Below are 24,447 nucleotides of genomic sequence, written 5' to 3' on the forward strand. Positions count from 1 at the left end.
TTATTATGTAATTTATTGTATTTCATTTATGGTAACAATTATTAATATAAGACCACGGTCCGTTATATTTGTATTATAATGGTAATAAATTTGAAAAACGTTTTAATCAAAGCTCTTTACCTAGTCATGATTGGTCAAAAATATTAATAATACTATTGAAATAGATTTATAATTACAAATACCAAGAAAATACAAATAAAAGAATAAAAACTAGAAATCAAATTAAAAGAAAAAGAAAGAATAAAAAAAATACAAACAAGAATAAATGAAAAGAATAAAAAAGGATAAACTCATCACATCTGCTAATAAAATTTTAATTAGCCTATAAAAATCAACAACAAACTAGGAATAATTATGGTGAAATATTTACATCCCATGATTAACAAACATAATACTTGAAAGAATACAGAAATTTCATATTCAAAGAAGTCATATTTACTTAATTAAAGAATAGGGGCATCTCATTTTTTTAAAACAATTTCAACTATCAAATTCAACTCATACAACATCAGAAATTGGTATAGTAAAGCATGTGAACAACATCAATACAAAGACATAAGTTTTACTTGGCATGAAAATTCAAGTCAATCAAATTTTTAAAAAAGAAAATGGTCCTATATTCAAGTTATAAATGATCAACCTATTATAACCTCTATTGGTTGCTCTAGTTTTTAATGTCTCAAGGTATTGTCCTTGTTTAACAGTATTATTTTGTTTGTAACAGATCATAATATAATGATTTTATGTAATGACATTATGGGTATCAATATTATCTAAAATGCCCAAAAACTATTTTGACAAATATTAGATTCATTGTTTCAATATAAAATGATATTTTTAAAAATCCACTTTCAAAGAAAAAGAAAAAATCTTATGATGTTAACCATTAGCATTTGTCAAAATATTTTAGTATTGAAAAATATAAAATTTTTGGGACAACATAATGACGTGCAAAACTTGTGAGGTATTAATAGTCCATTTAAACATATGATCTACTTGTAAAGAGAGTTGAAAATTCTCATACACTCAGCAGCATAGCTGTTTAAACCTATACTTTCTATAACATACAAAATACACATGGCACATACACTTGCCGTGCTTTGTAATATCTGACGTGGAGTTTTAGTTACACTTAAGTTGCAGTTACTACAAGTATATAGGTTGTATACAAGTAAAGCAAGCATTCAAGTGTCGATCATCAGGAAGAGTGATCAGTTATCGATACTATTTAAACTCTTTTATTATTTAGACGATTCCAAGTGCAAGTAAAGTAAACTACACTACAAACATATACTAAAATGAAGTAAAAGATACAATAAAAAGCTTCTAAAGTAATGGAATTCCTAACTACTCCTGCTATAGAATTTTTCAGATTAACTGTGCGTTACTACCTTGACAAGTTATGGCATAATTATCTAATATACGTGATACCTACTTTCACCGACCAACCTTACCTATAGTTAATTTATACCTACTTTCGTGATTATAACTTCAACTGCAAGCTCATGAAATTCTATAAAATTACTATACAAACAAGGTACAAAGTTGCACCTCTATCTTGGTGAGTGTACTCTCTAAATTTAACACTTTCTCAAACTAACATTGAATCACAACACACATTGATAATCCAATACCTTCAGATAATCACAATTAATGGCTAGTTCAATCATGATTAACATAACAAAAGTGTTAAATAACTTGCTCAAAATAATAGTACCAAATAACCAAAAAAATATCACATAACAATTATAGATAGTTCATCTAAACCCAAGGCATGAAACTTAGCAAAGTATAAAGCACATGAAAACAAGATCTAAACTTGTATTATAGCCAAACATTAGAATCCAAATGCAAGAAATCAAGAGTTAAAGAAAAGAACCCTTTTCATACGGGTCTCCCAACTCTCCCTCCTTCATCCTCAATCTTCATCCAAGATTAGCTAAATATAAGAGTGGATGGACTAATCTAATGCTACACTAACCTAATCTAACCTAAGAACTAAGGAGTTTTTTAGTTAAAAGCTATTTTTGTGGTTGTTTTCCTTCATTTTCCAGCTACAAAAGTCATCCATGGGGGTCCCTTTTTATAGGGAAGAAGAAAGGAAGCAATAATGGAGCAAGTTGTATACATTGACAAGTTGCAACCACCCAGAATATGTGAATGGATTGTAAAGAATCCGTGGACGGATTGCTTGCTTTGTTTTTGGTTTCTGAGATGAAGTTTTTGCCTTGAATTTGTGGATAGAATCCATTCATGTATATTAGAATTCATCTATGGATTCACCTTACTCTAATCAAGATCCTGTTTTACCATCGCCACTGATTTGATATGTAAATATCTCAATGAAGAACTTTGAATCAGCTTTTGTGTGAAACACAAAAGTTGAAACCATTGAGTTAGCTTTCTAATGGATCAAGATCAAGTCATTTGGAAAAGCACTTCAAGTCATCATTTGCACTTCATATACACTTGAAAACCACTTCAAGTTGTAAAGAATCATCCAAATAACTTCTCAATTCATTCGAATTGATGCTTGAATCATTAAAATCTACAAAACATTAAATTTCACTGCTTAGTTCATAAAAATGCAATATTCCAACACTTTAACCTCTTAAAGGAAAATCCAATTAAAACCCTATTTATTCAACTCAAACTTGAGTAAAAACAATACAATATTAGAGTTAACTCAGAACAAATTACTCTTTCTCTAAGTACCAGTTAAATATAGGAATAAATATAATCAATCACCAAACAACAATGTCAACAGTGATAATAAAAGTAGGAAAAATAAAAGGCATAGTACACCAAGATTTTTAATGTCAAAAACCCAAATTAAGAAAAACCATGAGATCTAGTCTAGTCAAAAAACCTCCACTATCACAGTATTAGGAATACACAAGTCTACCTGGAGTATTCGGATGATAATAACATCACCAACATTAACCAAGCAAAATTGTTACAAAATCATCTCCCAAAAACCACAACTGTCAAAAAAGTGGGTTTGGAAGGGTGTTACCAAATGAAAAGGAAATCCAAAATTCGAACCAGTAGATTGGTAGAGCTTGATGAGAGAATTGTATGGTTAAAATTTTGTATCAATCAGGTTTCGAATCACCATTCGATCAAGGCCTTAAAGTTGTTTCTCTCCCCAATTTTCTCTCTCTTCGTTTCTTTTCAAAGGTTGGCGGCTAGCTTTTATCTTTGCTCATAGTTGATGAACCTTACATTGATTTATTAATTAATTGCGCGTGAAGCTTATATTTCCGTTTTCAAGAAAGAAGTCCACAGCTACTAGTACTAATCATTGGTTTTCCAAGTCAATTGACTTAAACCTAATGGGCTTTTGTTTTGTGGGCCACCAAATGAGGAGGACCAAGCCCAACAGTTTGCCTCTCTAACTCATTTGGCGGGTTCCACTAAACCTGCTTCCTGTCTGCAAAGTAAGAGTTTCTTCCTGGGTAATGCCTTGGTCAGCATATTAGTACCATTGTCATTAGTGTGAACTTTTTTAAGTGTCAATAACTTGGAATCAAACACATCCCGAATCCAATGATACCTCATATCAATGCTCTTGGATCAAGAGTGAATTATAGAATTCTTATACAAATGAATGGCACTCTGACTATCACAGCGATGACTGTACTTCTTTTGCTTCATACCAAACTCTTGAAGAAATTTTTGCAACTAAAAAGTCTCCTTACATGCTTCAGTGGCTACAATATACTCTGCCTCCGTATTGGAAAGAGCGATACACTTTTATAACTTACTTTGCCATGACACTGCTCTCCTTGCAAAAATCATCAAGTACCCGGATATGAAATTTCTATTATCGAGATCACCTGTCATATCTGCATCGGTGTCCCCATCTAACATAATTTTACCATTGTCGAAACACAAACACAATTTAAAAATTCCCTTGAGATACCTGAGGATTCACTTGACAGCATTCCGATGCTTCTTACCAGGATTGGAAAGATACCGGCTAACTACTCCAACTACATGGGCAATATCTGACCTGGTGCAAACCATTGCATATGTCAAACTACTAACAACCAATGCATAAGAAACCTTTTTCATGTCTTCTTTGTCTTTCTCACTTGTAGGATACTGCTTGATACTTAGTCTGAAGTGATCCGCAAGTGGTATAGTAACTTCCTTAGTTTTGCTCATATTAAACCTATCAAGTACCTGGTTAATGTACTTTTTTTGAAACTACCAAAGTTTTTCATTTTGCCTATTCCGAGAGATTTTCATCCCAAGAATCTGTCTAGCTAGACCCATATCTTTCATTGTAAAGGATTTACTTAAATCCTTTTTTAGCCTGTCAATCTTCATAGCGTCACGACCAACAATCAACATGTCATCAACATATAGCAAGAGAATAATAAAATCACCATCAGAAAAATTCTTCACATAAACACAATGATCAGATGTAGTCCTATGGTACTCATGGTCCATCATGAAGGAGTCAAATTTCTTGTACCACTATCTTGGCACCTGTTTCAATCCATACAAACTCTTTCTTAGAAGGTATATAAGGCCACTTTCTTTGAACCCCTCCAGTTGTTTCATATAAATTTCTTTTTTCAAATCACCATATAGAAAGGTTGTCTTCACATCAAGTTGTTCAATCTCCAATTCAAGCTGACCACAATACCAAGAACAACCCAAATTGACGACATATTTATCATAGGAGAGAAAAATTTTTCAAAATCTATATCTTTCTTCTGACTGAACCCCTTCACAACCAATCTTGCCTTGTACTTTGGTTGTAAGCTTTTCTCTTGAGTCTTCAACCTATAAATCTATTTATTTTTTAGTACTCTTGCTCTTATGCAGTTTCACCAGGTTATAAGTTTGATTCTCATATAAAGACATCATTTCCTCTTGCATAACTTGCAACCAATCTTCTTTTCTCTCACACTCTAGAGACTCACTGTAGGACTATAATTCTCCTCCATTTGTCAGTAACACATAGTCATTAAGATTATATCCACTAGAAGGTCTTCTCTCTCTAGTAGATCTCTTAGGCTCATTTTGTTCATCAGTAGCAGTATCATTTTCATCAATATCCTCTCTCTGTTCAGTTTCAACTTTCCCATGATCAAAATTAACTGGTATTGGAACTGAATCTGGATTTGAATTAGCAAGAATGTCATCTAAGGATCTTGACTTGTCATTTTTGTTGATGTCCTCAATGGTTTGATCTTCAAAGAAGACAATATCTCTACTTCTAATTACTTTATTTTCAACAAGATCATACAGTTGATAACCAAAATCTTCATGCCCATAACCCAAGAAAATATACTAATTTGATTTCACATCAAGTTTTGACATCTCATTTTTGGGAATATGAACAAATATTCGGTAACAAAAAACTCTCAAGCGTTTAAAGGACACATCTTTCCCGATTCATACTCTCTCTAGGATATCACTATTCAAATGAATTAATGGAAAAAGATTAATCAAATCAATAGTAGTCCTCATTGTCTCACCCCAATAGGATTTTGGCAGTTTAGCATTGGAGAACATACATCTAACCCGCTTAGTGATGGATTTGTTCATCCTTTTTGTTACTCCATTTTCTTGAAGAGTTTTTAATACTGTCTTTTCTAGTCTAATCCCATAGAACTTGCAGTAGCTTTCAAATGATCCCTTGTACTCACCACCATTGTTGGCACAAACACACTTTAACTGCTTGCCAGTCTCCCTGTCAAGTTTGCTATGAAAATCTTTGAACATATCAAAAACTTGATCTTTGGATTTTAAAGCAAAACACCAAATTTTTCTATAAAAAGTCATCAATAAAAGTTATAAAATAAAGAGTATCATCAAGAGACCTATCTTTCGTATAGCAGATATCAGTGTGCACCAACTTTAATGGATTCAATTTTCTAGATAGAAAAAAATTTTGAAATGCAACTCTATGTTGTTTCCCATAAATGCAGTTAACACAAGGTTTGAGTGCATTACCTCTAACTTCAGGTAGAAGTTGCTTGTAAACAAGTATCTGAATCTCCTTTTCACTCATGTGGCCAAGTCATTTATGCCAAAGGTCAATGAAGGAATCACGAACTACATTCACTTCTCCCTTCCTAACTTGGCTTGCATGAAGCAAAGGGTACTCTACTTCTTTCCCCTAGCAATAACGAGATTTCCTTCACCGAGTTTCCATTTGTCTCCATCTTGCAAGTTATGGTAGCTCTCATCATCAAACTTTCCTATAAAAACAAGATTAAGGTGAATATCAGCAACATATCAAGCATTTCTCAAGACCAGCTGGTATTCGGTATTTGTATCCAAATATGTCTCCTATGCCAACAAGTTTGCACGAGACCTCATTTCCTATCCTAACATAACCAAAGTCTTCTTCGGTATAGGTTGAGAAGAAATGTCTGTGAGAAGTAACATAGTAGGATGCACCCAAATTAACTACCCAATCACTGTTATGACAAGTAATGTTCACATGACCATTATCACAGAACACAAACATGTCATCATGAACTACCACAATTGCTATGGTCTCTTCATTATCTTTTTCCTTCGTCTTACTTTTTTTTTTTTAAACTTGTTCCCATTTTAAGATCCTGTACTCTTTCATATAATTCCCCTTCTTTTTGCAATAAAAGTATGCATCATTTTTTCGTGACTTAGGCCTGCCTCTGGATTAATCATTCCTATTGTGGGGTTCTCTACTTTTGCTTCTCCCTCTTCCTTCTTTCTTTTCTGTCACCAGGGTTTGGGATTCATTCACAATTCCTTGTTCCTTCCTCCTGAGTTCTTCATTCATTACAGCGTTTTTTGCTATATCCATGGTCAACACACCATTTAGAACTAAATTACTGGCCGAAACCACCATTGTCTCCTATCTATCTGACGGTGAATTGAACAATAGCAAAGCCAGCACCTCATCATCCAAGTTCAAGTTTAATGTAGCTGCATGATTTATCAAGCCCTAAAAATTATTCGGATGCTCAGTCATATATGCACTATCTTCGTATCTCATTCGAGTAATCTGCTTCAGATAGGCAACTTTATTTAAATTGGTTTTCCTTTCGTACATACTTTCTAACTTTTTTCATAGTACATTAGCTCTAATTTCATTAGCGAAATGTTGGCAAATACTCTGGCCAATCAACTTTCCAATATTATCAATAATTTTCCTGTGCATAACAGCCCATTATACATTACTCATGTGACGACCCCACCTCTCCCTAGGACGTTAACGTGCGCGGGGTATATATGCACAATTAGCTCATCCACAATCAAGTTTTACATTTATAACTCCTAAATACCTCACACGCGATTTATCGCAAGTATACGAATCATGAGCGAGTATAGGGTATTAAGGGTCGATCCCACAGGAAAGATTGCAATTACCGGTGTTTTTTGAACTCCTTTATTATCTAGACTACCATAAATATGAAAGTAATGAAAATAACACTAAAAAACTCCTAGAAATATGGAATTCCTCACTACTCTTGCAAATGAGATTACCGGTTAAGTAAATGCTATTATCTTGACTAGTTATGGCGTAATTTCCTAATGCATGTGAAACCTACTCTCGTAGTGAATCAACTATACTTGTAATTAAGCCATACCTACTCTCGTGGTTATGAAATTAACTACAAGTTCATTTCTTCTATGAAATTACATGAAACAAGTCACTTAAACCACATAGGTGCACCTCTACTTTCGTGAGTGAACTCCCTATGTTTATCACTTCCTTCAACTAGTGTTAAATTCCAATTCTCATTGCAAATTTAACACCTTAGATAATCACAACTAATGGCCGATTAATTATGATTAGAATATCAAAAGTGATAAATAACTTGCTCAAAATAATATCACCAAATAACCAAGTAAAGAACATAAACAAGATGTAGAAAGTTTATCCATACTCTAGGCATAAATTTTAACTAAACATGATAAAAACAAACACCAAACTTGTATTATAGTTAAACACGAATTCAAATACAAAAGAGAAAGTGATAAGAAAGAAGTCACCCTTGTCACATGAGCTTCAAACTCTCCATCTTTGCTCCTCCAATCTTTCTCCAAATCTAACTACAAATATAAGAAGGATAAACTATTCTACCTATACTATATTAATGAACTAAGAAAAACTAGTGAAGACTACATTTTTGGTGAGTTTTCCTAGCCTTGTCCAGTTATTTTGAATCTTGCAAGTCCATGGCTATATATAGGTGAATGCAATCAGGAAATGAGGCTTGAAACATCCTTTTTACAGCTGCTAATTGGTTGTCATACGTTCATCCATAGCTGTAAATTATTGAAGGAGAAAACAGGTTGTACCAATGGAGAGCAGCTATTTCTGATCAAAATCTGGCTACTTCAACTGCTATTTTCTCTATGATTGCGGCTGAATTAGCTCTTGTACAAAACATAGAAGTTGTAGTCCATTGAAATAGCTGTCCAATGCCTCAAGAATCATCCAATTTGGATCTCTCTAGACCGAGATATGACCAAAATATCAAAGATTGGTCAATTTCGCGTTTTCAGCTCTCAGCAGCAGACTTTTACTTCTGTATTTCGACATTTTGACCAGGAAAACAGCCGAATTGGACTTTGATGTCTTCATACCAAATGTAGATCTGTCTCTTAGCTTCAAAATGATATAAAGATCATCTCAATCCAATGTATGTAGCCCAAGATATAGCCAAAATACCAACAGATGCCAAAGCTGACTTTTGTTTGATTCTTTTGTTCTCAAATCAACTGAGTTGAATTTTGGTATTTCAACTTTTGGACTATGAAAATGGCTGAATTGGACTTTGATGTCTTCATACCAAATGTAGATACGTCTCTTAGATTCAAAATGGTATAAAGATCACCTCAATCCAATCTGTGTAGCTCCAGATATAGTTAAAATGCCAAAACGTGTTAGAGTTGTCAAAGCGACTTTTCTTGATTCAAATTACATTTTTCCTTTTACACTTCATATTTTATTTTCACCACTTTAATCCATCTTCAATCATCCAAATATCTTCTCAATGCACTTCATTTGATGATTGAATCATTAAACCTACAAAATATGAAGTTTTTACCATAAAAATCAATAGAAATACAATTTTCACACTTTAACCACAAAATGAATATTTTCACTAGAATCTTAGTTAATTATTTATAAAACTAAATAAAACACACCAAAACTAATTAATAAAGCACACTAAAAATACGTAAAATATACTCTTATCAGACGTACCCCAGAGTTTAGCGGACCGCCTGCCCAACTCTCGTCAGAACCCACTCACTCACTCACTCACTTCAAATAAAATAAGTTACAACCTCAAGAGTAAAGGAAATAACAGTTCCCAAACTTGGAACGTACATGTACATTTATTTCGATTCAAAGCATTTGTACAATCCCAAATATATCACAAGATTTAAGTTCTCAATACATTCAACCCTGATTGAGCGACTAGTGCGAGTACAATCACAAAATTTCCAAAAACTAGACTCTGCTAGCCTGTGCCCCTCTCACGCCTCACTCGTATCTCCTGTAAGGAAAATAAATGGGGTAGAATGAGCTAAAAATTCAATGAGGTTTCAAATAGCAAGTTGACCATTATTTAAAAGTTCATGTACCAAAGTAACAAAGTAGCGAGTATAACCAGTCCATAAAAGTGAGCAATAACACTTCAAATAGCAAATCTCAAAATGAGCGAGTGTAAAATTCTTTTCTAAAAGAAACAAGAATACTACAAATAACAATCAAAGTATAAGGATACAGATGGCTCTCAGGAGCCAATTTTCCATTGCTTCACCAGAGCTTGATCAAGTATTAGTTGACACTCCTCAACCTTCAAGTAAAGTAACCAATCCAGTAGTGCTTCGCTTAACACCAATCCGTCAACCATTCAACCCCCTTACCGGGTTCGAACACCAACTAAATACTAGTGGTAATATTCGAGCATACCGATTAGTCGAGAAGATAACACTCCACTCGATAATACTAAATACCTATGATTTGTTATCTAATCGACCAAATCCTTGTCGGCTCGACTCGATTAACTAGTCAGTGGGGTTTGGGTTCTCAAGTAGTCACTATAGTCGATGACCAATCGACTTAGTCAAGAGAAAAGTACGGAGACGGGAATGAGAGGTACCTCCCACTCATATCGAGTGTGGTAGATACTGCCGCTCAACACTTACAAGTCAAGCACAAAAACAAATACAATTACAGGTCAATGCAAATCAAGTCATTTGTACAAGCATGAATGAGATATCAAATATTTAGTTGAGTTAGGTCAAGTGCGCTAAAATACACACTTGCCCGACCAAACCAAGCAAATGTTATCCGATCACGTTGGTAAATCAAATACCAAATTTAATCATGTATTTGGAAGCACTCACCAAAGATTTAGTACTTGTCAAAATCACGCTCAAGTGTAACTCCTTCATTGGAGTCCAAATCTGCGATAAAACATCGTTTAAGAGTTTTGAAATTAACTAAGTTTCGAAACTTAAGCGTTTCGTTTAACGAAAATCAAGTAATTGAAACTCATTTGGATAATATTCATATTACTTGTCACATCCTAGAAAACTCATGCTCGCTCTTTTAGTTTTGGTAAGGAAGCGATTAAAACTTTGGAATTCTCATTTGAGTCAAAAGACGAGGAAAACGTATTTCTATTAGTCGTTACTTTCATTTCCAAGGGTACAAATTTTGACCAAATTCTAGCTTATATACCTCTACGAAAGAGGACTCGAATAACCTAGACAATGCAAGTTCAATTCAACCTCAACTCTTCGCTCAAATCACAAGTAAACACGTCTAGTTCTCGAGTAAAAATTTAGGCGGCATACCCTTTGTATTTAGCTATTTTCCAACCATTTATGACTTCATTATTTTTTCTCAATTCAGCCCAAAGTCACATATAAGCAATGTTATCACAATAGCCCTACAACTAGGCTTAATGTCATTCAATTACCACACAAATCTAACAATGCAACCGGAAACCAAGTTTTAAGGATAAAAGCTAAATAGCAGGTTTGATGTCTCTTGGCGTTTCAATCACAACTGAAGCTACATTTATCGGATTGGTATAAAATTTATACCGTTTCGAAGCTAAGACAAGGCGTTACAACTTTCATGAAGACAAGTCAACCCAGTTCAAAGTTGATCTAGGTCGAATTTGCAGATTACAGAACCAGAATTTCATTGTTAGTCTGGTTGTCAGCACTGGATTTAAATGGCAATAACTCAAACTACAAAATTCCGATTGAGGCGTTTTCAGATGCGTTGGAAAACTAAAACATAGGGCTAGAATTTTTATGTTTTGGCCAAAGGTTGATTTGATACGGATCAAAGTGAAAAATGAAGCCAAAATATGTGAAATCTCAAAACTGTCCGCGAAATAGGGCACTTGGCAGTCAGGGTATTTTTGTCATTTCACATGATACAGTGCTACGATTGAGCCGAAATTTTGTAGGCAGCTAGTTAACATCATTTCCTACAACTTTTATGTTTTGACCTAAGCCTGATTCAGCCTCTAACATGGATGAATTAAACAGGTTAGAAGCAGGATAGCTTCATCACTAACACAAGATTACATATAAGTTCATCAACCAAAACCCTAATCCAAACCCTTCATGCTGGCTGAATGTTATATGCTACAAAACTAACAAGGTTTAACCATGAATTTACTTCCATAAACTAAGTATAAGCATTACTACACATGAACACCAAGAACAACCATCCATTCCGCAACCAAGCTGAAACTTACACCATAAAGCTGGAATTTACTATAACCACTACTAAAATCATGAAATCTACCTAAACAAGCCATAACTTTTACTTGTAAACCAATAAGTAGTACAACCATGAACTAATACCAACCTTACCTAGAATTGGAGAAGCACAACAACCCCTAGGATGTTTGAACCACCAAAACTCTCCACTCCAAGATAGCAATCCACCTTCCTAAGCAACTCACTACTACAAAAATGTCGTTTTACGACATTTAAAAGCGTCATTATAGCTCGATGTAATGACGTTTGATCTATGATGACGCTCTGCTAGAAACGTCGTCCATTCCAGCGTCACTATAGGTTTATGACAGTTGTATGAGTCCTAATTTGTAGTTCTGTTGGCATTTATAAATGTTATTATTTATCGTTTTAATGACACTTTTAAATGACAAGAAATGCTGGAGAACAGGTAAGGTTATATGAATCTAAAGTGACACTCGATGCCTGTCATATATTGGATCTATCATGACGCTTCTATTATGTAAGTACAATAAGATATTATGACACATTTGCAGTATAAGTAAAATGAAATATTATTACACTTTTATGGTGTAAGTACAATAAGATATTATGACACATTTGCAGTATAAGTAAAATGAAATATTATGACACTTTTATGGTGTAACTAGATTAGGTTGTTCTGACACTTGTTAACATGAAAATTTGTGAATATTATGAACTGCAAAACTCGAAGTGGTGACACTTTTTAGTGTCAATACATCATATTGCATTAGCCCTGTGTACCATCCGGATTTTTATACCCAAAAGCAGAATCACATTTCATCCTGCCTGCACAATATAGATTCTAATTTTTGGAATAATAAAGTTATTAGTACCATCTTATAAAGGAAAATCAAGGTGATTTACATTTTCATAGTAATTAGTGCAATACAAGCAGCCAAACTGGTGCAAAAGTACATCATCCAAGTAACTTACATGGCTACTATGTCAACAAATTACATGTCAATTCAGAGATTTTTCAAAAGTTATGAGTATTGCAGTAGTATTGCCAATACATATCAAAGAAGCAATAGTTCAACAAGAACTCAACAAAAAACGCATTGACAATGTCTTCAAAATATAGCCATTTGACCCAAGGATCCTTTAGTTTTCTTCAAGAATCACCTACAAGTGTCATAAACCAAGAAATAGGAGTTACAATCACATCTACAGCTCTTCTTTTACAGTTTTAATGTTAGAAAATAAATAAAAATTAAGTTAAACAAATGATAAAGATAAGATAAAAAGATTACCAGGTTTATTGGCCAAGCAATAGCTACTCCAATTGCATCTCCAATCTTGCGAAAATTATGGTATGGCCTCATTAGCTCTTCATCATTCTCCACAGGCACATTCACATGGATTTCACACCAATGTGATCCCAAAGGTGTGTCACCAACTTAAGAAGTTGGATCCAAATTTCTAACCACTCCAACAGCACAAATTTTGCTCGAATCAACCATGCTTCTTACTGTAACTTTATCCCCAACCTTAAAAACAAATTTTATAAAACATATAACCACATATAAGAGAGCAAGTCTTGAACAGATATTCAATCACAATACCACAAGAATCAACCCAAAATGACAGCCACAACAAATACCAAAACCAAAGTGCAGTCCATTACAATCAATAATGATATCCAAAACAAGAATCTCCACAATTAACATAAAGCAATTACAAACATGTTCATGAAAACCATTTGTGAACGCAACATCTAAAAAAGGTCATAATGTGAAGATGTATGATGCAAATTCGAAGATACCTCTCCATGAGCTAACCATTGAGTATATCCCTTAATAAACCCTTTCCATATCAAGTGTGATTTGGCCTGCTCTCTCGTGACAAATACCCCATTCCCGCACCTAATGCATGGGCATAAAATCATCTCCCCTATACTTCCATTCGTAAATGCAAAATCAAGAAAATCTTCTAAACCAGCTTTATACTCATCACTTGATCGTGACATACTCATCCATCTTTTATCCATGTTCACATAGATTCTAATTATAAAAAGAAAAAAAGCCTCATTAGCATCTACAAGAGAATTCTACCTAAACTATTACTGATTTTTGCATGAAACATTTACTTAGATAAGAAAACTAATTTCAACAGGATTAATAGAAGACACAAATCACTCATGGAATATCTTCTAAAGTAAAGCTACCAAAAGTATCAAAACTATGTTGTAAGAACTAATCCAAGTGTTCTAGGCAGTTCAAAACAGAATGTTCACATATCCAGGTGTTCTAGACTTTTGAGTAATAAGAACTAATCCAAAAGTATCAAAACAGAATATGATATCAAAAGGAAAGATAGCAAAAGTTCAATTTCAGATTGTAAGACACAAACTATCGAACAGATGGTAGGCACAAAAGAATAACAGTCTACGGAATTCAAAATTAGTCCAATAATATAGCCAATATCAATTTGAGATAGAGAACTTGGACAACATATTAGCAACCCAACTAATCAGCAATAGAATTTCTATACAATTGAAATAATTGCCTCGAACTATAATGTATTGGCAACCTAAGAGTAGCAGAAACATAATGTATATTTTTGGTTACCAACAACTCCAATTTGCTCCAAGTGGAAAGGGAATCAACGATCAGTGCTCGCTAGATGGAATCGAAGATGATGGCCGCTACAAACTTGAAACTGCATTGATGGAATAAGCTTGACTTAGTCACCACTTGATATATGCTATGTATGTAAGATGCACTTTGCATTAGAATCCTATGGGCAGAGCATTCTATATCAAGTTCAATACCAATGATGCAAATGTTAGTGGTAGGAAGTTCTAAGCCAATTTACCTACTTCAATTTTGGTCAAGTTTTGCAGCAAAGGCAGAAGATATTTAAAGAGAACACCTAATTGCTAACCATTTTAGGAAATCCTGGAGCTCCCAAAGAAGAAAAATGGGGTGACAAGGCTGGAGTCAAGCTCACGCAAAAGGGTCAAGTAAAAAGTCCTATTCTAGTTATTGCAAAGAAACTAGTACTGGAAGGCACATGAGGTACTAGCCAACTGTTAAGTTGTCGGATGGCCTATGGGCAGCTATTCCTAATAGATATTGGCGTCTCAAAAGTTGGAGAAAGACCAACTGCATTATGGGTCAACAACTATGCAGTCCAAGAAATTTTCAAGCTACTTCAATAACAGAAATTTTCAAGCTACTTCAATAACAGAAATTTTCAAGCTACTTCAATAACAGAACAAGATACAAATCAGGATCAATGAACTAGTAAAATGAATTCAGGTCCTACCTACAAATCCTAGCGTAAAAGCATTCTGGGTAATTTGATAACCATTCAGACAATGAACTAGTGCAAAGATGACTAAAAAGCCACTCTTCTTCACAATAAACTCAATTACAGCAAGAATTCTTGTAGCCAGAAGAGAAGGCACATATTTGTAAAGAAAGTGAAATTTGAAAATGCACCATAAAATAAATAGAACCAGAAAATTCAGCAAGAAGACAGTAAATGCAGTAAAAAGAAACCCAAAAAGAAAGTAATAAAAAAAATTTCAAGCGATCATCTAAGTTTTTCCTTGCCAGAACTCCTCTTGGCTGCCGCCTTAACCTTCTCGATATACCCTTCAATAGGAGGTGAAAATTGGCCATAAATCAATTCGCCGGAAAGGGTGTCAAATTGGGGACCAAAGCAGCAGCCTTCAGACCCTCGGGTAAGCCTCAATAGCTTCTTTCTTACACCTCAAGAATGCAGACTCAGCAGCCTGTCTAGCTCTATGCTTCCTCATCAGAACCCTGCTATACTCCTTGGCAAGCCCAGCGTAATCAGAACCCTGCTATACTCATCAACCAAGTGTAATCATTACCTTACTTTTCAGCCCCATCTTTTCTCTCTCAGCTTCCCTAGCTTTTTCCTTATGCTTCAAGAATCTGATTGGGGAAGTCAAAGCCAAGCACTCGTCGACCAATTCATCAAATTCAGATTTTTTTCTAGGCCCACCTTCTTTTTGATTCGAATCACCCGACCCAGTTCCTTTATTGGTTGTTACCTTCGATCTCTTCAATGGCTGTGATCCTTTGATTTTAGATTTCCCTTTTGCAGTTCCGCTGACTAAGCATCTTTGTAGAGATTGATAACTCAAAAACTCCAAACAAGCGTATGATGAGCCTAAAGATCTCATTTTTCTAGCCTCAGCTATTCGCACCATTCTTTTGCAGTTACAAAAGGTCCAATTTTCTGGGTCTAACGGCGGCGAAGGGAATGAGGAACGGCAATTTTGTTACCAGAGTCGAGGTTCTCTGAGGCAGCCGAAGAGTGGCAGAGGAATGAATCCAATTAAAATTTTAGTTATAGGGGGCAAAAAGAGTAGCACCCAAAATGAATGTCGAGTTGGGTGATAATTTTTAGCAAGGCACCGCCTGGGCTACCCTCTGTCACCCATCTTGCTCCTGCCCCATGTCCCACGCCGTCTCCGGAGAAGAAATAGAGTAATAAAAAAAAGTTATTAATTTTGTCTAAAATGTATAGGTTACCTGGTAGTAATCTTCCTTCAGATGTTGTTGTAAGTAGAAGAACAAGTCCTGAGAGTTGTTGGCGATTTCCAATGAACACCGTCCTCCACCGGTGCACTTCGGGCTGACAGATCTCAAATATTACATTTTTGTCTTCAAATTGGGGAGAATTAAAAATCGGATAGAAGAAAGGGAAAGAAACAAGGGATTCGGTTGTTAGAGGGGTGAAGGATTTTGGCTTTTTTCAGAGAGAGTTAATGTGATTGAAGATTTTAGGAGAGAGAACTCGGATGAACAAAGAGTAAAGTTCAGTGGGTTCATTGGAGTTGTTAGATTTTTTCCCCCAAAAAAATGGCGCTGAAGTGTAGCGCCATTCTCTTTCCCGCATTTGTTTTTCACTTTTTACTTCTATTTGGACGAATTAGAGTGATACGACGTCGTACTCGTCATTTTCTTTGTCACTGTAATGACGTTCCCTACTGCATGTTACATTAACTCTCTGTTGTGACACTTTTAAGAAAATGTCATATTAAGTGTGTGACTAAAGATCATTTTTGTAGTAGTGACTTCTATGGATTATTTGGTGAATCTGTTGGTTAGTTTGCAAGATTGAGCAAGAAATCAAGAACCCAAAGTTGAAGCTTTTCTCTTGCTCTCTCCATGAAACTCATGGCCTCCCTCTCTCTTTTTCCTCTTAATTTGGCTTTGTTTTTTTTCCTTTCATTTACTAATAACTTAGATATTTAAGCTAAAGTCAAAGATACTTTTTCTCCATCAATCAAAATTGAGCTTAGGAAAATCCTAGAGGCTCTAAGGTTCCTAGTATCTTACTTTGCTAATCCTCACACTATGGCCCCAATAACTTTTAATCTTTGCAACTAACTCCATAGTTCACCAACTAGTTGTCAAAAATTATCGCACGTACCGCACTAGCGGGTCCCGCGTCCAATATACATTACTAATGTCACATGAACTAACTTATACCGGAAAAATGTCTTGGAACTTAATTCCCTTATAAAATAGCTAGAAAATTAATATAATAGAGAAAAGTATAGAAAATGTATGCACGGAATGAAAATAAGGGCTAGAAAATAAGAAAAATGTCTGGTTCTCACCGTTTTTCCTTAACTCGCACATACTAAAGTTTTCACTTATGATTCACTAACTTATTATTATTACTTCTAATCACACACTTTTCTTACCTAATACTCATTCTTATCCACCAAATTTAGTACACATATCTCACCAAGTGATCACACTACCAAAATGCACAAAAAACACACCAAAAACCCTAGTATGCACAAAAAACCCTAACTTATGCCCTTCCTTTAGAAAAATCATAACTTGAGTTATAAGTATCAAAATTTCATACGACTTGGCCTATTAAGAACTAGACTTCACATACTAATAATCTTTAGAAGACACCTCAAAGAAATTCAACTCATAAGTTAGTCCAAATTGAGCCATAATCTACTACAACATTCCTACGTTTACTTGTGTAGGGCAGAATTTTCAGTAAAATTTGCCAATTTTCTAGAATTTATAGAGATTGAATCAAACTCTGAATTTTATATCGAAGGAAACTCTATGAATCTAGTTTCAAACGCAACAAACGGAACTCAATTCTGACTTTCCTGTACGAAGTTATAGCCAATTTTCCAAAGCTGCGCAGAGCCTCCTGCGAAAATTTCCAGATTTTCTACCAACTTGAGATTATGAAACTTTTCTTAACAAAATTCACTCCCTTAGCTCAAATTCAACCATTAAAACAACCAAGAATCTAAGCCAAGTAAGTTCAAATAAGAGCTATAAAGACAAGTAAAATTTCGGGGTCTCACACTCACTTTCCCTTAAAAGAATTTCGTCCTCGAAATTCCTACCTTTACTCGCACAAGTTCAGGGTGTCACTTGAGAGTGATCATAACCTATCTCACACTAATTGTCGGGTATACATATCCCAATAATATGATCCCTTTCAATAGAACTATCAAGTCTGTCCTTACTTATGAGTCACAAAATGGAACTCCTCACTCAAACCCAAGAATAGCCATACGTAGCACACATGATAAGATCCTTACAAGGATTAAACTCCAAACAGGGACAACCATCAAATTTTCAAGTTAGCTATTCACTATAGAAACCCAAGCCAAACATGTATGGAACTAGTCCATGACAACACTCATTAAGCCAATCTCTTCAATCAACTTCTCAGGTCAAATATAGGATCCTCCTAGACGTACTTGGTGGCTAAGGACTCGACGAGACCGCTCATGGTTCTTATTTCCACTGTTTCCATTCATTCCTACATTACAATCAAGCATCAAGAAGAAACTTAAACAAATGAAGCAAGATCTACCACCTAACACTTTAGGGTTTCACACTTAAATACTCGCACTTAAGCCATCACAACTACACTCACTCAATCCGCCCAGGCCAATTCAAACCTAGGCTCTGATACCATCTGTGACGACCCCTCCCAAATTAAAAAAATCACAAGATCTAATCTAGTAAAAAAACCTCCACTATCACAGTAATGGAAATACATAAGTCTACTCGAATATCCGGATGATAACAACATCACCAACATTAACCAAGCAAAATTGCTACAAAATCATCTCCCAAAAACTACAAATATCAAAGAAGTGGATTTGAAAGGGTATTACCAAATGAAGAAGAAATCCAAACTTGAACCAATAGATGGGTAGAGGTTGATGAGAGGATCGCGTGATTAAAATTTTGTCTCAATCGGATTTCGAATCACTATTCGATCAAGGCCTTGAAGTTATTTCTCTCTATAGTTTCTCTCCCCAATTTTCTCTCTCTTCATTTCTTTTCAATGGTTGGTTGCTGGCTTTTTTCTTTGCTCACAGTTGATGAACCTCGCATTGATCAACGGATCAATTGTAGCTGAAGCTTATATTTCCATTTCCAAGAAAGAAGTCCACGGCTACTAGCAGTAATCATTGGTTTTCTAAGTCAAATTAACTTCAACCAATTGGGCTTTTGTTTACGGGGCTACCAAACCCAACAGTATAGATGCTTTTGACAAATGTCACTTTCACGACTCTCCAAAAATCCTTATATTGGAGGGTACTAGTTCACCTACATTCATGGACAAGAATAATCGCAATGGTAAGTTGGTATTATTGATTGATTACTGAAGGTTTCGACTATCATTTTTTTTAAAAATTTTTCTACTCTTCCTCACACCCTTTTCACTTCCAACTGCTAGACACACGATTCAAATCTTAAACATATCTAGTTTTTAGTACACTCATAGCAGTGTTATCTAATAGTGTAAAGAGTCATATTGCTTTGGCAAAAATTTGCCATTAATCTCAACTACAACGTAAAGTTGAAAGAGAGTTGAAACAAAGCTTGGGATTAGCCAAAAAAAAAATCTTGGGATTAATTAAGGATTGTAACAGTATGTTGTATAATAAAGTAGATTGCTCATGTAAATTAACATTTCTAAAAAGAAAAGTAAAGAAAAAAAATTACAGTAGCACTAGTCATTAATTATAATACTTTGCTTTAGAAATGAATAAAAATTTGTTTAAAGAAGTATATATATCAGGGGAGGGTTGGGTAGGGCAGTAAGGGGGGAGAGATTTTAAATAGGAGATCCTAAATTTAAAACCTCCCACTTAAAAAAAAGTATATAAATCTATTACTATATAATATAATCATATTTCTTCCTTTTTTTGTAATCCCAAAATACCCTCATTAATTTGATTCCATCAACGGATTACTTGTATATAAAAATTCAGACGACTTTAATATTCTCAAATCAATTTATATATACAAAAAATCAATTTCCTACTCGATTAACATCTTATAAATGAAGTTAATTAACCCAAGGAAGTTTTATTCATGATAACTAGGGGATAGGAGTCGAAAAGCATTGGTCCCTAAAAATGTTCGACGAAGTTAATTAGCTGAAGGAAGTTTTATTCAAGGAAACTAGGGAACAGGAGTGGAAGAGCACTAGTCCCTGAAAATCTTCAAAATTCCAAGGGTTTAGTTCTTTTGTCTCATTAACAGGTATGTTGGTAGCAATAGAAGCAATTTGAAGTGGTTGGTTTTCCAGCTTCCAGTTGTTATTAGTGATTTATATGTGTTTGTTATATTGAATGTTCATTAGTTCTCCAAGGTTCCCATTAAAAGTTGGCATTACATGATTTTGATTTTTTCCTCAAGTTTATTAGTCATTAGTCTTGACTGTATATATTCAACTTTGGGATTGATTATCTACAACCCCTAGAAAGCCTATTTTCAAGGTTGAAACCAGAGTTGAGAAGGAAATTAAAAAGGGAAATGAATCTGCGGGTGATGATAAACAAGATAAAAATAAAAAGACACAAATGGCACTACCTTTCTGATTGATTGGAAGAACAAAACCATTAGCCTTTCCAGATAAGAAAGTAAATATTGTACTAGAATTGAGGAAAAAGAAAGAAAATTAGGATAGCATACCCTATTTATGACTAGCTAATCAAAGTTTAACGCACAATCTTCTGTATACATGGCACTGCTTATCTTTTAACCCTTGCAGTGTAAACCAGTGTCATCACATAACTATCAAGATATGGAAGGCTAACAATCAAGCTGACATCTCTTGGCATTTTCTGAAGCACAAGAAACAAATGCAACAGAAATCTCGAGAAACAGATGCACGCATTGCTGTGTGAGCTCAAGTTAAGGTACAATGCTTCTATGTAGTATCATCTAATGGTTGGATCACTTTGAGCTAATGGCTTGTCATTCACACTATTTTGGAAAAGTGAGAAGCAATCAAATGTCATACTTAGATTTCAACTTATATAATGTAATTGATTTTAGATATTGTTGTGAAGGCATTCTTAATTTTGTTCATTTTGGAAAGTTAAAGCAGGTAAACATATTGTCTCGATACTTAAACATGTTCATGTTATATGGTGAGGACAGATATTGATTTCTCTTTTCCTCTCTGTTGTTTGATTGTTTGCCTATTTTTCCACTTTTATGCTCTATAAAAGTGGTGCATAACAAGAATCTGAAGCTGGTGGGACGTGAATTACTGTCAGCATGCTCAAATTTCCTGATCCATCGATTATCTAAAGGTTAAATTACATATAATCCTCCTAGGATTTTGCATAATAAATGACCCTCCCATAGGTTTCAAAAAAACCACATAAGCCCTCTGTGGTTTTATTATGTAAATGAAAAATAGATGGAATTCATAATTAGTTAATGCAATTAGGCCACACGTTTTCTAAAAGTATATGTGATGAAGTCAAAAAATCCATTTAACCCCCCTATGAATTTGCATAAATATTCACTTTATCCCTAGATGATGTTTATATTTATCCACATAATCTCCCTATAGTTTTGTGCAAGGTGGTTAAGTCGTCATTTGATTTAACATTTAAATAAGAGCATTATTGGTATTTCAACTAACGACGTTACATAAACTATTTTCGTTAAATTTTCAGTTTACATGAAACCATAGAGTGATGAAATGGATATTTTGAAACGTTAGGAGAATTATATGATAATAGATGAAACTAAAGGGGTTATTAGTAGTTTACCCAATACTTTATTGCCAGGATTACTTTGGATTTCGATTTTTTTTTTTTCAATATTTGTCTTAAAATCAAAGTCGTGTTAATGCCTGAATTTTGGTTTTAATGTCTGGATATGCACAGCTGGTTTAATGCTTTCTCTTAGCTGAACTGAAGGCCTAGGTGAATATATGCTACTGAGTATAGACAACTTCTAGTACAAGTACTCTTGTAACATTTCTTAGCGGCTCCTTTTCTCAATTTGTTTTATACATACAGTCTGAGGTTAGCTAATCATGGATGTCTTCTAGATAAATAATCACTTTATTATGTATTATTATTACTTCTTTCCTTGATTCTAGGTGGCTACCTATGCTAACATTTAGATAATTGCATTTCACTCAACTAGGTTGCACTATGCTAGAAAGTTTTGTGACATACAAAAGAGAAAAACATTTGGTGTTATTAAGGAAAATTAAATAAATATATATATATGTGAAACAATGACGACAAAATTTAAGACAAGACATGATTTCATTCCAAGTCAACCAGAACACTAAGGAATAAAGAGAAACAACAAAAAGATTGAAACAACAATTAAAGAACACTAATTTAAACAATAAAGAAATTCACGAAGTTGATATTTGCACTCATTATTTGTTAGATTGAGAAACAATTCATTCTGCAATTCAAGATCAATAATCTAAATAAATAAGTTAAATTTTGTGTTCTAGATACAAGACTTCAAAAAGATTTTTTTAATTTTTTTCAGCAGAAAAAGAGTGAAACTTAAGAAGCGGGAAGGGGGTAGGGCGACTTGAACTTAGTAACTCTAAATTTAGGAATATCAATCTTAGTTACTAGACCAACGTCTCCTCAGCTCATAAAGCTTTGTTTGTTATACCACTTATGTTTAACTTTATTTGAGCTTTTAATTGCGTCTCAAGCAAAATTCACCTACTGTGGATTCGATTACTGTAACAATTTAACCGAACTGTACTGTTATTAGCTATACATTGTTCTTTAACGGAATTAGACTCGTGATAAAATATTTTAAATCATACAAATTCAAAGTTCTTATGCAATTGATTGCAAAATAAAAAATGTATAAGACGATAGTAGTTACCATTAATTTCTAAATGAGAAATCTAATTTTGACAAACATTATTATTAGACCCCAAAAGAATGAAAAGAGAATTGATTAGTGTATCATGAAAACAAAAATTTATTAGTAAATGTGCAAATCCAAGATTTACTGAAAAACAAAATAGGCTGAAGAAAAAATGGAGGATTGTGCTTCAATAAGAAAGTATAACATCATAAGTTTACATACTTGCCAATTTTTTGTTTTCCAGTAGGTTACACAATTTTGACGGGTATATTCATTTGCTATTTGGTGCAAGTGTTTTACTAAATTAAATCCCTTTAATAAGTTAATGACAATCATATTACATCAACTCTGGCACCTTTGACTATTTTAAAGTGAACTTCCTTTTACACATATTAATAGATAATTTCATTTTTTACTTATTTCCTTAAAAATATCTACTATAATTATCAAAACATTATTGCAATTAAAAGTATATTATGACATTTTGGCCCCTCTTACAATTGCTAATAGTGAATGCCCTAAAGATTGTAGTCTTTTAGTACATAGGTTCGAACCTGCACCATTGGGTATCTATATGAATCATTGGATTCATATAGCATAGTTTCCGTCAAATCCTAATTTGAAATCTTTGTTATAAATAGTTTGTAGCTTGACATATATGCCTTCAGTAGATTATCTACATATCCTCAGAATATTCAGTTTCAACAACTATCACAACGATATGAATCCTATTACTCATGAGGGTAGATGATACTGCCAGAGCAAAAAAAAAGGATCCAGAGCAATTTCAATTCTTGAGACAATTTTGCTCTACCTTACATTAATAACCATTACTTCAACTAATTCCTCCAGACCCCATAACAAACCTCTTTTTTCTTTTCTTGTTCCCAACTCCAAAAATTTTCAGTTCTTGATCATCATGATCGCCACATCAATAAAGCCCCATCTATCACTGCCACAACCATTAACCTCCAACCGGGCTCCATCTCAAAATTCAACAAAAGTTTTAGACTCTTTTTTCCAACCAAATTTCAGCTCTCAGTATATGTCCTTCTTCCTCCACTAACTGCCCTCTCTCTCAACTAGTTATAAATCTCTTTTTACTATTTCAATCAACCATTCACAAGTTTAAAGGAGATATCCAAATAATATGCAAGTTCAACAAATAAAAGGGTGACCATTAGATACTCGGGGAAAAAAATAGATGTCTTTCAGAACCCATTTATTTGTTCTTTCTTCACGATCACTCATTTCAATTCTAGAAGATGAGAAAAGAAAAAAAAGTGATCCGTAGTATTGGGCGATATTGACAAAGTCGCCAATAGTTGTGAGAGGAAGAAGCAGTTGACGAGGCTTTTTTGGGTTTTGATGTGGTGCTTGAGTTGCTAGTGAGGGTGTCAGTGGTTCAATTGTTTGGGGGCTAGGAGAACGAAGATGGGAATCATCGTGGGCTAGAAACTAGACGGAGTGATTAATTGATTGGCAGAATGTAGGAAGAGCAATTAAATTTTGGCAAAGTTTCATTTGA

At 34.2% G+C, this 24,447-nt stretch overlaps 1 long non-coding RNA gene across 1 annotated transcript; it reads right to left on the reverse strand.

Moving 5' to 3' along the window:
• Positions 1 to 12,615: 12,615 nt before the first annotated feature.
• Positions 12,616 to 16,599, reverse strand: LOC140008633 (uncharacterized). Its single transcript, XR_011816117.1, has 4 exons — positions 16,287 to 16,599; positions 14,346 to 14,436; positions 13,029 to 13,265; positions 12,616 to 12,900 (listed from the first exon to the last, which is right to left on the reverse strand). It is a non-coding gene; the product is annotated as an uncharacterized lncRNA (long non-coding RNA).
• Positions 16,600 to 24,447: the final 7,848 nt, after the last annotated feature.

This window comes from Coffea arabica, chromosome 1e (genome assembly GCF_036785885.1).
Source record: "Coffea arabica cultivar ET-39 chromosome 1e, Coffea Arabica ET-39 HiFi, whole genome shotgun sequence".
Classification (NCBI taxonomy): Eukaryota; Viridiplantae; Streptophyta; class Magnoliopsida; order Gentianales; family Rubiaceae; genus Coffea; species Coffea arabica.